Here is a 15,783-nt window from a genome sequence, read left to right on the forward strand (position 1 = left end):
TGAACCATCACAATAGGACCTTGCTTACAAGTGGGTAATATCAAGGTGGCTATGTCTGTCTGTCTTTTATGTAGAGTCTGTTCTAATCTGGAATTCTAAAGTGTAAAGTCTTCAGAGAAACAGTCAACCCATGTAGGGCGGTTTTTGTTGGTTTTTTTTGGCATTGATATAAATTAAAAAGTGGACATGAAAAGAAAAAAGATCAGTATTAGAAAAAGAAAACATTCTTAAGTAACAGCAAAACCTTTGTGCTCGAGCACGGCAGAGATATTTCACAGCAGTCAGCTTCATCCTCTGCTGCTCTGAGATTTACCACGTCTGGCAAAGAGACTTTCAGTCTTCAAATGTCCCCCGTTCTACATTCAGGCATGTTCTGTTTTTGTGAAGAAATCTCAGATTCAAAGATATTGGATATTTTTTTGCGGCGTTTCCACTCTAAAAATATTAATATCTTCAAGAACAAATACCCCTAATCAGCCTTACCCCACTGTGAAGGGGAAAAGAGAAGCCCGCAACAGATTTTGTGTTGTTCCATTTGTTAGAAATAGAATAGAAGTCACTTTATTGGTTTACTGAATAAACTGACATAAACATGTCTCTCACAAAGCAACCAATTGACTTACATGAAAATGGCTTTGCCCTTGGTGCTCTTCAGACTTGCATTTAGGATGATTGGCCATAATTTAATCAAACTAAGAATCGATGGTATGCTTAAACTATTAACCAGCATTCTCAAATTGCTTGAGACAGCAACAACAAAAAAGCACTGCGCTTGTCTCTGATTTGCTTGAATGTTTATTACCTTATTCTTTAAAAGACAGAGAGATCATTTTTTCCTTGAGTGTAAAAGGAAAGCCGCTAGGGACGCTGGCTTGAGAAGACAAACAAAGGAATATTGGTTTTGATGCGAGGCCAGAAGGGCTGCATGTGGTTGCAGAAGTTGGGAGATTTAAGCACAACTTTATCTTTATCTCTGCAGCACAGTTATCTCTTTGAGAATTATCCAAGCAGCACGCATCATTCATCGGTGCAGCACGGAGGAATGCATCATACAATCATTGAGTGATTGTATCCCCTGTGTAGTGAAGCAAAGGGACTGATTTTCCTGGCGGGCAGACAGACAGACGGATGGACCTATGCGCAGAGATAATAAAGGAAAAAAAAACAGAATTGGAAAAATTTAATCACTTGCAGCCTTCCGTTTGTGTGTTATTATTGTGGCAGATATGTGTGGGCCCAGTTTACAGGGAGCATCTAGAGAATTATCTCGCTCAGCTGGAGTCTCATACATACAGCTTCAATGCAGTCCCGGCAAATAGATCAAAACCTTGCTGAGCTTTACAAAGGCTTTTCCAGCCCCTCTTCCCTCTCTGATATTCAGAATAAACCCACTATAGACAAACAAAGCACCTAACTGCACGCCTGTCTTGCTAGCATGTGTGCTTTCATGCATAGGCAAGGTAAATGTACATAGACTTATATCCCTGCCCCCTCATTCGGTGCAATAACAATCATGCTGCAGCGAGGTGAGAAAATTCACTACTACCTAGACCTGTCTGAGTGTCTGAAAACTAAAACAATTCATGAGATTCTGTAATCCTTGGGTGAATTATTGACCCTTGCTTTAGTGGAGGTACGTCAGAGACTGCACTGTTTTCCTTCCATCACACCCAAACACAGAGTCAGACACAAACACAGACAAATGTATACACCCAGTCAGTGCTGCACAGGGTAGGTGGACCGGATATCACACTCCTCTGCACTTTGCTACTTTATGAAACATTACCCTGCACAGCAATATGGTAATACACTGCATAATGCACGCACACTGAACAACCCACACAAGCAAATTACCTAGGAGTGCAGCGGGCTGCCATTGTACTTTGCCACTGTGCTGTATAGTGCAGATAGCAGCAGCCAGCCAGCTAGCAGGAGCGGTTGGTGCGAGGTTAGGTAAGGTGGCTTTGGCCACAGTACGCCACCGATCAGCTGGGGAATAGCCAGAGGCAGCGGCATGATGGGTACTGGAACAAATGCGAAGGGAAAAGAGGCTCACGGTCCCGCAGTCCCAACTCGAGCTGACTCCACATCGGCCTGACACATGGAGCCTGCATGCCGAGAAAGAAATGAGACACATGAAGAGTTACAACAAAAGGGAAGAGCAGGTGAAAGGACTGAAGGTGACTGAGGGAGAAAAAAGGGAGTGGGGTGTTATTGAGTGTGCACATGAGGTCAACAAGAGTGGCCAGAAAGGCAGGAAACAGGCAGGAAACAAGCAGACTTCAGCTGCAATGCTACTTTAGAGTTTCTGACAGATGCTCACAGACAAACACTCCAAATATAGCAGCTTGTACACTCACGCACACATTCACAAGGTGCCTGTGCATGTTTGTATACGATGGTAAATTATCCATAAAGATTGGATTCATTCATTGTACCGTGCTAGCACAAATATAGAGCGCTGGAGGGAAAACAGTTTTTGGAAGACAGCCCTAGAAGTTGGCACCATCGTGGTTCTCTCAGTGGAAAGCACTCATTTATGATACTTGATATGTGTGTTGTTCAGCAAAATAATCTCTATAAATCTTATAAACTTTGAAGTGTAAATGCAAGAAGTCATAGTGTCATAGTAGTTTATCTAAAGCTGAGCTATAAAAAAGCATCACAGTGGCATCACATTAATGCCACCACCATCAAAGTCCTGTGTTCGGCATGAGGATTGGAGTAGTCTTCAGTGTATTTAACACAGCGTATTTTGATTTATAAGACAAAATCAGAAATTGTCCAAATCTGGTCATAACCACAGACGTTTAGGTAATTTTAGATAAATTACTAAAACCCATTAAAACATGGGTTATACAGTCAGACTCACACTATGTAACATAGTTCTGAAATGATAATAAAAATAGCTTTTGCTGTTTTTTTTCTACCCTTCCTTCATCGAATTAGTAGTTCGAAAGCTATTGCTAGCTATGTACTAGAACGCTATTGCTAGCTACTTCAGTCAGGCACTTGCTAATATAATATTCTTTATAGCTTTCTGAGTTATATACGTTCCACTAAGACACAAGATCACATGATCTATATGACTTATTAGCGGTAGTTTGCAACTGTACATGACAGATATGTTTCACTCTTTTAGCGAGCTAAATTTATTTTTTATTAGTCTATGTCAGTGCACCCTATGTACAGTTAGCAATTACACATATTAACTGAAAGCAGCCTTAAAGTGACATTTTGATTTTTTTATTTCAAGGGATTTCTTTAGATTGATCAACCAAACATCTGGCCTTGTGACTTTGCTTCAAGATAGAATTTCTGTAATTTCTTCTACTCCCCAAGCACCCTCAGGTTGACCCCCCCCCCAATTGGCGTGCTCTTTGTTTTCTACCCTCCCTTTTTCATTGTCAGGATTAGAAGAGATTAAAACATAAAGCTGTCAAAAGTAAAAGATCATTAGATCAGACTTATCTTTAGCACACATACAGCGTTTAATACTTTTATCATGTGACGGTACGTCAGTTTAATGTCTGCCATGAGTGCGTATTTATCGCATTTGTCTGAATTTCAATACATTAAACAGCCAAAAGGAAATTAATTATGAAACATATTCAAATGAATAAAAGGAAGATACAATGCCCCTGTAGGGTTCTTGTTGCTTTTTTAGGCTTAATTACGGCTTGTAATGCAATATGTTAATAATATGTGGCCTGTGCGAATGTTCCCTGATTAAAAATCCTCCCACGCTGCCTTTTGAACTGGTGGAGATTTGAAAAGCCGCTCTTAAAAATGGTTCTTCACGTTGGAAATGTTTTGGAATATTTGCCCCTGTGGCTTGATCAAACAGCTCGTAGTGAATTATCAAAGTAAAAGCCCCTTCAGTCAGACGCTGCTTTAGCAATAGGGAGGCGTTATAATGGAGAGGGCCCTCTTGAAATGCAGGCTTTCCAAAGATATAGAAAGAATGGCAGTGGACGCGTGAGGGCGGTAAAGAAAATTAGGCTGGACCTAACGGGAAAGAAGAACAGTGACAGGATTCGAGGAGGAAGTCAGTGCTTGAGTTTTTAGAGTTAAAAAGACAGGCCTTATCTACCTTGTGGGAATTTTATTACGGTAATAAAGTGCTTTAAGACAAACAGAACAAGGCTGAACACTGAAGAACACCTTCATTTCCTCACTGTCCTCACTATGGGAGCCCTATTTAAATCACTATTCTAAACATAGCTGCAGTACCCTTACTCATTCTGGTCACATTTGAAAACTTCACCTTTTCCTGAACTCCAGTTTGACTCTGATTGTTTACACACATTAAATAAAGCCCAACTTTCAACCTCTCCAGGCTCATTTTTCATGCCATTTTGCATCCTCCCAGTCTGCACTGTATCCTGAAAAAATAAATAAATATGGGAGACATTCACTGTAATGAGAGCTCCGGGTTGGATGAATTCAATCGTAAAGGCTCCCACATTTGGGATTTTTTTTTCTTTCCTTTTTTTTAATGAGTAGCCTCCTGCTATTTTAATTTGAATAATGCAACCATCAAATGGTTTGGCTTGGAGCCATCACATTAGTTCCTCTAGTCCTCTTCTCTCTTATATGTAGCTCTATTCCCCGTTCCGCCTCACATCTAACCGTCTATCCACAAGAGATGACAAACAAAACAGAAAGATCTCAACAAGTGAACATCAAAAACCTACATGCTGACTAATATAAATAAATAAAAGAGAAAACCTGGATATTTCCGCTATCCACTCATCCCATCCGTTCAGGGTGAAATACTGATGGTTGTAGCTGCACTTAGATTGACATCTCTAACAAGACTGTAGCACAGCAGTTATTTCTTCAGTATCGTATATGTTTCCCATAAATTAGATAGCAAGCATTTACAGCAAGCACAGAAGATTTACAACAAAAGAGGCTACTGCTGGTATTTTTAACAGTGCTGCATTTCTCCTCAGAGCTACATACAAGACTCCCTCATGACAAAAAGGTTAAGATCCTCACGGTCTGCTCATAAGACAGTGATATTTGAACAGCCAGTACCATCCAATCACTATTCAGTTATTCAGTGATTTGAAACTCTGCCTGTATCTCCCACAGACCCCAAAAGGAACCAGCATTAGACTGCCTACATTCTTCACCAGGGTTGCCAATAAGCTCTGCTCCAAGGGCACAGCTGGACTAAAAGACTAGTTCTTTTCTACATTTATTCTCTAAGCACAGCCAGAAAAAGCAGTCTGTTGTATTTCAACTGATGTACTCTATACTCTTTGGATTCCCTCCAGCCATAAAAAACCAGTAGGTCACTTTTCTGAAAAAGCTTGACCAATAACATCTATTTAATGATAAGCCCTATTTCCAAATACCCTGTTTCATGAAACGTTTAAGGGAAAAGTACTACCCTCAATGTCAAACCTCTTTTAGAAATAGCCATCACATACGAGAAGCTTAAATTGGATTTCCCTCCACTTCACAACACTCAAACCGCTATTTGTCAAAGTATTATAATATTTATTGAAAGCTCATGTTCATGATTGTTTATTTTATAGTCATCTTGATCTCAGCTCAGCGTTTAATACTTTTGATCAGCTATTTTGTTAGACTGCTTTAAGAATTGGCTTTTATTATTTGTGTACAAACTGACACTAGCAGATTTGATGTGAAGACTATATTAGAAGCAGCACGCACACACAGAGCTCTGCAACATCACAAAATAAATTCTATGTATTTAGCTTTTTTTAAATTTCAGTTGTGTCTTGTATCTCTTCCATAACACTGAGAAAAAAAAATGTTTTAGAGTAACGTTTAATTGTCACAACAATGCATTTTTCCCCCTGTATATCCATGCAGTATCGTTTATGCAGAACTGTGGTAACTTCATTTAATCCAAGACTCTCTGGTTCATACACCAAACAAACTTCAAAGTGTATAATGAAACCTACTTCATCTTTGTGAGTCCTGAGATGCAATTAAAACTGTCAAGATTCATCCAATGACCTACACTCTATATATGTAGATATAGATAAAAGCTTAGCTTGCAATGCCATATTTTTGTCCAATCACAGAGAAGTTACACCTCTGCTGTAAGTAAATTACTCACACTCTGCTAATTATCCCTGCTCTTGGCAGATTCGATTGGTCAATATTAAAATGAACTGGTGCTCTGATAGTAAATTAACACAAAATTGCCCACTCTTGGACACTTTTACACATAGCAACATCATGCTAATTTGTTCTGCTTTGTAGAAGTAGTCATGATCTGCAGCTTAAAATATGCTCACTATATGGTGATGAAACTCTCATTCTCTGCATTTTCACATCTGTTTGTTTTTTCAGATGTTTTTTTTCTGTTTTTTACATCTTTTCGGGACATTACTGAGGGGATGAAACTTTTAGATATATTTTAAAGTATTTGAACACCTGCTTTTTCCTTCCACTTCATGATCCTGAGACTAATTAAGGTTCCTCCACTACCCCGTAGGAAATAGGTTAACACATAAATAAATAAATAAGAGAAGGAAAAAGCATGAGCTGAATGTTAACAGTCTGTTGTGCCATCTTGATTAATTATAGCAGAGATGAAAGAATTTTCTCCAACAAAGGTTCATGACCAACATGAATCATAGGAAGATCACGATGAACTCTGACAGTTCCATCATCATAGAGCTGAGCTTCATCTGACATGTCTGTGTACTCCAGGTATTGTACACACACGAACAGATAGATAGATAGATAGATAGATAGATAGATAGATAGATAGATAGATAGATAGATAGATAGATAGATAGATAGATAGATAGATAGATAGATAGATAGAGAACCCAATGACAAATGAAAGCACCAATCAATGTGAAGGTCTTTAAGATATTGAGTGAAACAGTTGATTGGAGGCAGAGAGCTAACTGCATGTGTGGTATTTGAGGTGTTTCAGATTTTGCCTGAAATCTCTTCACTGTCTGATGACATGGGGAGTCACATACTGTAATGAGTGACACAAAGGTTAATTAGGTGCCTCCTTCAACAACCAGCTTTTCAGCGAAACTCTCACCACTACCAGATTCATAGTGTTCATAGACATAGAAAATAACCTTGACACACATTGAAATTTGGTTTACAGAGAAAAATTGGCAAATCCCAACCTGATTCCCTTAACATACACATATAATCTCCTGTGTCACCTCTTCCGGGGCCTCCTAAGGGCAGATAGAAATTACTAGTTGAAAAATTCTCCTCATTTAATTCATTATTTGGCTTGGCCTAATTCTGTACAATCTGAATCTAAAACACTGAATAATTTAAATTTAAAAGGGATTTCAGTTTTTACTGAAAGCTGCACAAAAATGGACTCTTCTGTGAAAAAATAAATCTCTGTAACCCTGAAGTAACCTCAGCTATGATTCACCCAATTGGACCAAATTAAAAGCGTATGAGCACTGGTGGGGAATTCCTGGTGCACAAATCTAGTAATAGATCAAAAATGTAAGAAGTCATTGCTGCACACTGTGTTCTAAAAAGTTACTACATAAATTTTTCACTCAAAATTCTCAAGTTCCGCTGAAGTTCAGATGATATGTAACTTTTGACAGTGTACTTTATCTATAAGTACTTTAGGAATGCTGAACACAGCCAATTGTTGTGTTCTATTTAGATTTACTGTTTCAATTGTTGAAAGGATACCCTCTGTCAATTCTATAGTTTTACATTTAGGACATAATAAAAAAAAATACAGTCCTCACCAGGTCTGAAAATTAGGTACATAGAGCATCTGATCAACAAAAACTTGACTTACTTTACACTGTGTCATTTTTGGTTTTCATGGAACTCAAATTAAACCAACGTACCGAAGCAGTGTGTGAAAAACTAAGTACACCCCATGACGCAGTAGGTTGCAGAACAGCTTTTAGAAGCTCGAATTAATCATTTTCTGTGTAACTTTATCAGTGTCTTACATTGTTGTGGAAGAAAATTGGCTGACTCTTCTTTAGAACATTGCTTCATTTATACATGTCTCACTTAATGTCCCAACTTTCTTTTCTTTTTCAGCCATAATGTTGGAGACTTCTTGGTGTGTATACAGAGGAGTTACACTAAATGACTGTAAGGTTCTCAGGCCTTGAGGCTGCAGACAAGCCAAAATCATCACACTTCCACCAGCGTGCTGGATAATTGGTGTGATGTGTTTGTGCCGGTATGCTGTGTCAGGTTTTTGCCAAACGTGGCGCTGTGCGTTAGAGCGAAATATCTCCACTTTGGTCGTGTATCCAAAGGACATTGTTTTAGAAATCTTGTGACGTTTACACGGAACTTTGCAAACCTTAGCAGTGTGCCATATTCTTTTTAGACTGAAGAGGCTTGTCCAATCTTTTTTTTTTTATTGTGTCATCATCAGTGTTGGGTAAGTTACTTTAAATTAGTAACTTAGTTACATTACTAGTTACTTCTATCAAAAGTAACTCAGTTATTTCAAGTTACTTGTTACTTTCAAGGTAACAGTTTTATTTACTGTTATATTGTTTTTATATTCCCGTTTTCTGTGTTGTAAAGCACTTTGTGATTTTTATCTGTGAAAAGCGCTATATAAATAAATTTTACTTACTTACTTACTTACTTACTTACTAGTTACTAGGGAAGGTAACTTTGGTTTTACTGAGAATTCTCTTGTTAATGTGTTGCTTCTGTAACTGGATACCCAGCAAGATTGCCAGTCTTCTAGCTTGCTTACTTGCCACAAATGCACTGTGCCACCTACCAATAGAAAGGAAAAGATAATGTGCATATTTCCACGAGAGAAATCCCACACCTGGACTGTCGTTGACCGCCGCCATGATTCTAGCCTACGTCACAGCGTCATGTGCGCTTTTTACATCCAACACAAAAACTGCAGTCGTGGTGCTTTCAATTGTACTCAGAACTCGGAAATTCTGCCTTCCGAATAGGAAGATGTAGGCAACACCAGACTGCAGATGAGCTGCATACAGAGCGGGACTGGGACAAAAAAATCGGCCCGGGCATTTTGACTAGAGAACGGCCCACCATTATAGGAAAAATCATAAACCCTTTGAATGAAAACAAATGCTGTTGTGACAGTGATGTACACTGTTCTGATGGTATATATGTATCTGTATATGTATATGGTCAGAGGGCCCGGTGGCGCCAGTGTTCGGCAGCCTCGACTCTGTCAGTGCGCCCCAGGGTGGCTGTGGCTACAATGTAGCTTGCCATCACCAGTGTGTGAATGTGTGTGTGAATGGGTGGATGACAGGTTGTGTAAAGCGCTTTGGGGTCCTTAGGGACTAGAAAAGCGCTATACAAATACAGGCCATTTACCATATGTATCAATCTATCAATCGTTTGTTGTAAAATTCAGATAATTATTATTATTATTATTATTATTATTATTATTATTATTTTTTTTTTTTTAAATGACATCAGAAACAGCAGTATGCGACATTACGTGATGGCAGAGCTTCAGTTCATCCTTTGTCATTTTTTTTTTTTTTTTAATAAATAGGACAGGGGGAATGAATGAGAGAAAGAGGGGGAGAGAAAGAAAGAAAACCAAAGGGGAGAAGAGACGGTGAGAAGGGGGGGAAGAGAGAGAGAGAAAAAAAAAAAAAGAACTCCTGGGTCACCTGTATGGAGAAAAAAAAACAAACAAACAAAAAAAACAAACAGAGGAGACAGCAAACAACAAAGAGCAACATAATAATAGAGAAAACAAAGCACCATCACAATAAACTAGCTAGTCATAGATATCAATATTTACTAAATAATAAACGATATTGTGCAGCACGCAAGATAGACAGCGCACAGTGTGCTTTGAGGCAGCAGCCAAGAAAGCTTTAGTCCGCGTCTGTGAATACCCATGTGTGCATACCTGTGTGGATCAGCATGCTTGCATTCCAAAGGTTTCTCCATGTAATGATCTGCTAGGGAGTGTGGGGGGGCCACAGCCCCGTCCTCCAGGGTGTGAAGCGGGTATGGAGGAGATCAAAACTCCAGACATCCAGAGGCCCCCAGAACACAAGAGACCATGGAAGACCAACAGAGGGGCAGCCGCGCCACTGTTCCAGTAAGAGCTGAGGAGAGTCCCAGATGAGGGCTCGCCCAGCAGCCGCGGAGCAGAAGTCAGGGGGAGTTGCAGTGACGCGCCCGTGAGCTCCGCCGGCCCCCAGCTGTGCCTGAGTGACCGAGCCCGAGGCCGAGAGGCCGGGGGCACCCCACCTCCAAAGGGGCCCGAGCGAGCCCCAGGCCCCAGGCCCCGACAAGCGGCCGCCAAGGAGTGAGCCGGTGTGTACCCGGACGCCCACCCCCAGACACAAAGAACCACCAACACACCGACACCTGAGGGAGTCCGCCACCGGCAGGGGAAGTGGTGGTGGGTGGAGATAGGCCTCCAAACCTTGGAGGGCCTGAGGTGTCCCCAGAGAGGTGGCGTCTGATACCCAACCTGACATATAGACACAGACATACAGGCACACACAGACACAAACATCCATTCCCACCCTCATGCTCTCATATGCACTCACTCCACACTCAACCAACGTGGAGACAGACATAAAGAGACGCTGTACACACAATCACACTCCCCAAGCGTACTCTACAAACCGGGTCTAGGTACCCTTGCCCCTGGAGGGGGGAATTGCACCCAGACCCAGGTGGTGTTACCCTTTTCCCTGCGGTGGGGAGAGGCAGACCGCCCCGACTCCGCAGCAGCAGGGAGGCCCCACACCCCAGACCGCAGTCGGACGGCCAACTCCTCCTACTAGCCCTCCCGCTCCAGCAGGCCGCAGAGAATGGGGGTGGGAGAAGACTCCAAACCTCCCTCCACCCGCTCATTGTAGTGTTGATGCATATGTGTTCTAAGGTGCAATTAAAACCCAGGAGGGCATGGAGCTACCTGCCAAGGAGCAGCAGGTAAGCGCATAGTCCCTCCTGCTAGCCCTCAATGACTAAGTGTATTTAAAATTGAGAGGTGGGCAACGACATCAGGGGTGAGGTATACACCCTGATGGTGATTTGGTCTCCGTGATTGTGCCCACCCCCAAGATCCTATATGTATGTGTAATGAGAGTGTGAATAATGTGAATGTCTAAGTTGTGGGATAAAATTGAGGCAGAGGCAGCCAGAAGGGGACGGGGGGGGGGGGGGGGGGGTAGCCTCCACTGCACCCTGGTGACATACCCCCACTCCAAGGCCCTGCATGTGTGGGTGGTTGTGGAGGAGCGGGAAGAGGGAGGCAGCTGGAGATGGGGAGGGAAGGAAGGGAGGGGCAGGTAACCCCTCCCTGGGGCCAGCTTCCCCGCTGACCCCAGTAGGCACTCCCACCCTCCGCGACCCGCCAGGGAAGGGGGGCCCAGGCCCATCAGATAATTATTTTTTAAAAGCCAGACATTTCGGAAGCTGGTCATAGACATTATTAACACAATTCATCATATGGAACTGATTACCCTCTCACTGCGGCTACAGAAGGAGAAAGGAGAGAGACTTTGGGAACGATGGGATCGTTATATGTCAAGAGACTAGAAACTGATACCTCTGTGATGCAGAGGGACAGCTGCGAATTTGTTTGAATCGAACATGCACCTGTGTAATATGTAATATGTGTAAGTAAAACAAGGCGTTGTGTATTTTGGAATATGCGAACATATGTGACTGTGTTGGTTTCCCTTGCCCTCTTTAGTTCTGTTTGTAAAATAAGATGAAAATCAATAAAGAGAAAGTATTAAAAATTAAAAAAAAAAAAAAAAGCCAGACATTTTAAATGAGAATAAGCAAGAAAAGTATTTCTTTGTGCCCCCATCTCCCTGTTAATGCCCTATCTGGCCCCCTGGCAAAACTTTGCAAGACCCACCCCTGCACAGTTACCAGCTGTCAGCTACTTAGAAAAAGGATCCTGGGGTTATTTGTCTCTCAGAAACAGTTCATAACTTCCCTTCAACTCATTCATGTCACCTTAAAGGTAAACCTGTTTCTCCATCACCTGTTCAGCTCTGATGATCCAGTAAGGACATCTCCTGGTTTCATCCTCATGCTTCCTTCTCACCAGATAACCAAACCGATATCATGACCAGCAGCTTTTACGGCTGTGGCTCCAGCAAACATCAGCTGATACTAGAAATTAATATTAAATAAATTCTAACAACAGCTGATCAAGCTTAAACGCGCTGCTGTTATTTAACTCGACCTCCACTGGTTTCTTCTTTCTGGCGCAAAGTGGTCGATAAACAAACAAGAGAGAAAGGCCGATCAGCTGATCATTGATCAGTTTCATGATTGAAGTAGAAACAGGAGAGAGAGGGGGAGAGAATGAGAGAAGAAGAGGCAGCTGTGCAGCAAAGACACAGAATAAATCCAGCTTTGTGTCTTTTTCATTGTAGCTGAAGTCTGGGACAAACTGCGTTCCTTTTCACCTCAATACGAAACGCGTAATATTTTCTCTGAATACGAGACGATTCCGTTTTTTACAGGACGGTTGGCAACTCTAATAATTAACCTTATGAATAAAATAAAGTTCAACATCAGTAACATAGCACCCACCCAGCTGTATAGAAACTCCTTCATGCTAGCTAGTACGCAGTACGAAAAAGTCAGCATAACAAAAATAAACTCCACCTAAACTTGGTTTATATCTGACCCAGATAGACTGCAGGTCATAACTTCTTACCTGAAGTTCAGTTCACCTGACACTCGGACCGGCGGCCACTTCAGGTCTGTCCTCTTGCCTCCCCTTTTCCTCATCCACCTGCTGGCCTCCACCACTTGCTAATGTTACTGAATCTGTGGAAGCTCCGCGAAAGCCACCACACGAAGTAACGAATAACGACCCTATCTAAATCCCAGTAACGATTAACGCGTTCCTGATTTTGGCACAATAACCAGTTACTGTGCTCGTTACCACAATAATAACATAGTTAATGTAACAAGTTACTTAATAACGCATTAGTCCCAACACTGGTCATCATTAACTTTAACAGTAAACTTGCTAACTGAGGCCTGTTGTGAAATAATACAGCCAAATCCTAAGTAAAACAAGGGGGTTACTGTGCCATCCCTTGAGAGTCAAAGTTATAGAGTACATTATGATCATGATTAATTCCCAAAGTCTGGTATCTATTACAGTTTGCTGCATTTTGTTGTTGTTTTCCCAGTAGGCCTACCTTTCCACCTCAGCCACTCTGTCTTTTCAGGCAAACATTGATAGTGCCCTGTGTACAGGTTTTTAATAGCTATTTTGTGGACAAAGAAAGATTACAATACAGTATCTGTCTTGGAGGCTGATGCATTTTGACATTTGTTGCTTTCCACAACGAGATTTTGATCAACCCCAAATGCTTTTTGAACACATTAACACTTTTACAATATCCAGTAGCAATCTGTTAAATTCAGTTGCAGTGTATTAGTTGTAAATGGCATATAAATGGCAACATGTAGACTGTTTGCTGCAAACAGCAGTCTTAGGTGTCAAATATATTTTGTATGCCAAGGTATCCACCCTGTAGCACCACTGCATCACTTTACCTCCAATTCCGAGAGAAAACAATCATTCACACGGTCACGATAGATCACTTGTCAGGAAAACAAACATTAAACATTTGAACAAATGACTGGTGTTGCTGTTTTCTTTGGAGGACAGTCCTTCTAACCAGCTAACCATCATATTCAGCTATTTCTTTTTGATTTTCAAGTTTAAGCAGTTACTTCTGAATAGAGCTGCCAGTAAGTAGCATTCAGATGTGACACTTGAAAATTAAAATAGAATAAAGAAGAAGAAATGTCATTATTCTTTTTTTCGGCTTTTGGTAAGACGGACAGCCAAAAGATTGAATCATCGAGCACCTTGAAGTGTACTTTAGTTTGTTTCTGCATGTAGAACTGTCAAACTATTCCATGAAAAAGATCTTCCAGCACTGAAACTGTGTTATTTGTATAATTCTTCTCCACACAAGTCTGTCGTTTAGAACAAAGAATGAAGCACTAAAGAAAAAAGACAATATTATTCACAAACTTGAGTTGATGGAAACATCATCATGTTCATGAAGGACATGTGCAGTGCTTTAAACTACATACATACAGGGAGTGCAGAATTATTAGGCAAGTTGTATTTTTGAGGAATAATTTTATTATTGAACAACAACCATGTTCTCAATGAACCCAAAAAACTCATTAATATCAAAGCTGAATGTTTTTGGAAGTAGTTTTTAGTTTGTTTTTAGTTTTAGCTATTTTAGGAGGATATCTGTGTGTGCAGGTGACTATTACTGTGCATAATTATTAGGCAACTTATTTTTTTATTTTATTTTATTTTTTTTTTCTAAATGACATCAGAAACAGCAGTATGCGACATTACGTGATGGCAGAGCTTCAGTTCATCCTTTGTCATTTTTTTTTTTTTTTTTTTTAAATAAATAGGACAGGGGGAATGAATGAGAGAAAGAGGGGGAGAGAAAGAAAGAAAACCAAAGGGGAGAAGAGATGGTGAGAAGGGGGGGGAAGAGAGAGAGAAAAAAAAAAAAAGAACTCCTGGGTCACCTGTATGGAGAAAAAAAAAACAAACAAACAAAAAAAAACAAACAGAGGAGACAGCAAACAACAAAGAGTAACATAATAATAGAGAAAACAAAGCACCATCACAATAAACTAGCTAGTCATAGATATCAATATTTACTAAATAATAAACGATATTGTGCAGCACGCAAGATAGACAGCGCACAGTGTGCTTTGAGGCAGCAGCCAAGAAAGCTTTAGTCCGCGTCTGTGAATACCCATGTGTGCATACCTGTGTGGATCAGCATGCTTGCATTCCAAAGGTTTCTCCATGTAATGATCTGCTAGGGAGTGTGGGGGGGCCACAGCCCCGTCCTCCAGGGTGTGAAGCGGGTATGGAGGAGATCAAAACTCCAGACATCCAGAGGCCCCCAGAACACAAGAGACCATGGAAGACCAACAGAGGGGCAGCCGCGCCACTGTTCCAGTAAGAGCTGAGGAGAGTCCCAGATGAGGGCTCGCCCAGCAGCCGCGGAGCAGAAGTCAGGGGGAGTTGCAGTGACGCGCCCGTGAGCTCCGCCGGCCCCCAGCTGTGCCTGAGTGACCGAGCCCCAGGCCGAGAGGCCGGGGGCACCCCACCTCCAAAGGGGCCCGAGCGAGCCCCAGGCCCCAGGCCCCGACAAGCGGCCGCCAAGGAGTGAGCCGGTGTGTACCCGGACGCCCACCCCCAGACACAAAGAACCACCAACACACCGACACCTGAGGGAGTCCGCCACCGGCAGGGGAAGTGGTGGTGGGTGGAGATAGGCCTCCAAACCTTGGAGGGCCTGAGGTGTCCCCAGAGAGGTGGCGTCTGATACCCAACCTGACATATAGACACAGACATACAGGCACACACAGACACAAACATCCATTCCCACCCTCATGCTCTCATATGCACTCACTCCACACTCAACCAACGTGGAGACAGACATAAAGAGACGCTGTACACACAATCACACTCCCCAAGCGTACTCTACAAACCGGGTCTAGGTACCCTTGCCCCTGGAGGGGGGAATTGCACCCAGACCCAGGTGGTGTTACCCTTTTCCCTGTTTCCCTTTTATTAGGCAACTTAACAAAAAACAAATATATACCCATTTCAATTATTTATTTTTACCAGTGAAACCAATATAACATCTCCACATTCACAAATATACATTTCTGACATTCAAAAACAAAACAAAAACAAATCAGCGACCAATATAGCCACCTTTCTGTGCAAGGACACTCAAAAGCCTGCCATCCATGGATTCT

The 15,783-nt window shown here is 41.7% G+C and overlaps 2 long non-coding RNA genes across 2 annotated transcripts in view; one reads left to right on the plus strand and one right to left on the minus strand.

Moving 5' to 3' along the window:
• LOC146642502 (uncharacterized) overlaps positions 1 to 15,783 on the plus strand; it is a 501,695-nt gene that overhangs the window by 137,372 nt on the left and 348,540 nt on the right. The gene's annotated exons all lie outside the window — the stretch shown is intronic.
• On the minus strand, positions 913 to 12,751 carry LOC146642505 (uncharacterized). The gene is made up of 3 exons (XR_014909655.1): positions 12,668 to 12,751; positions 1,855 to 2,108; positions 913 to 1,134 (listed from the first exon to the last, which is right to left on the minus strand). It is a non-coding gene; the product is annotated as an uncharacterized LOC146642505 (long non-coding RNA).

Source organism: Rhamphochromis longiceps, linkage group LG23, assembly GCF_057381845.1.
Source record: "Rhamphochromis longiceps isolate RC_006_pf linkage group LG23, R_longiceps_female_GT1.1, whole genome shotgun sequence".
Lineage (NCBI taxonomy): Eukaryota > Metazoa > Chordata > Actinopteri > Cichliformes > Cichlidae > Rhamphochromis > Rhamphochromis longiceps.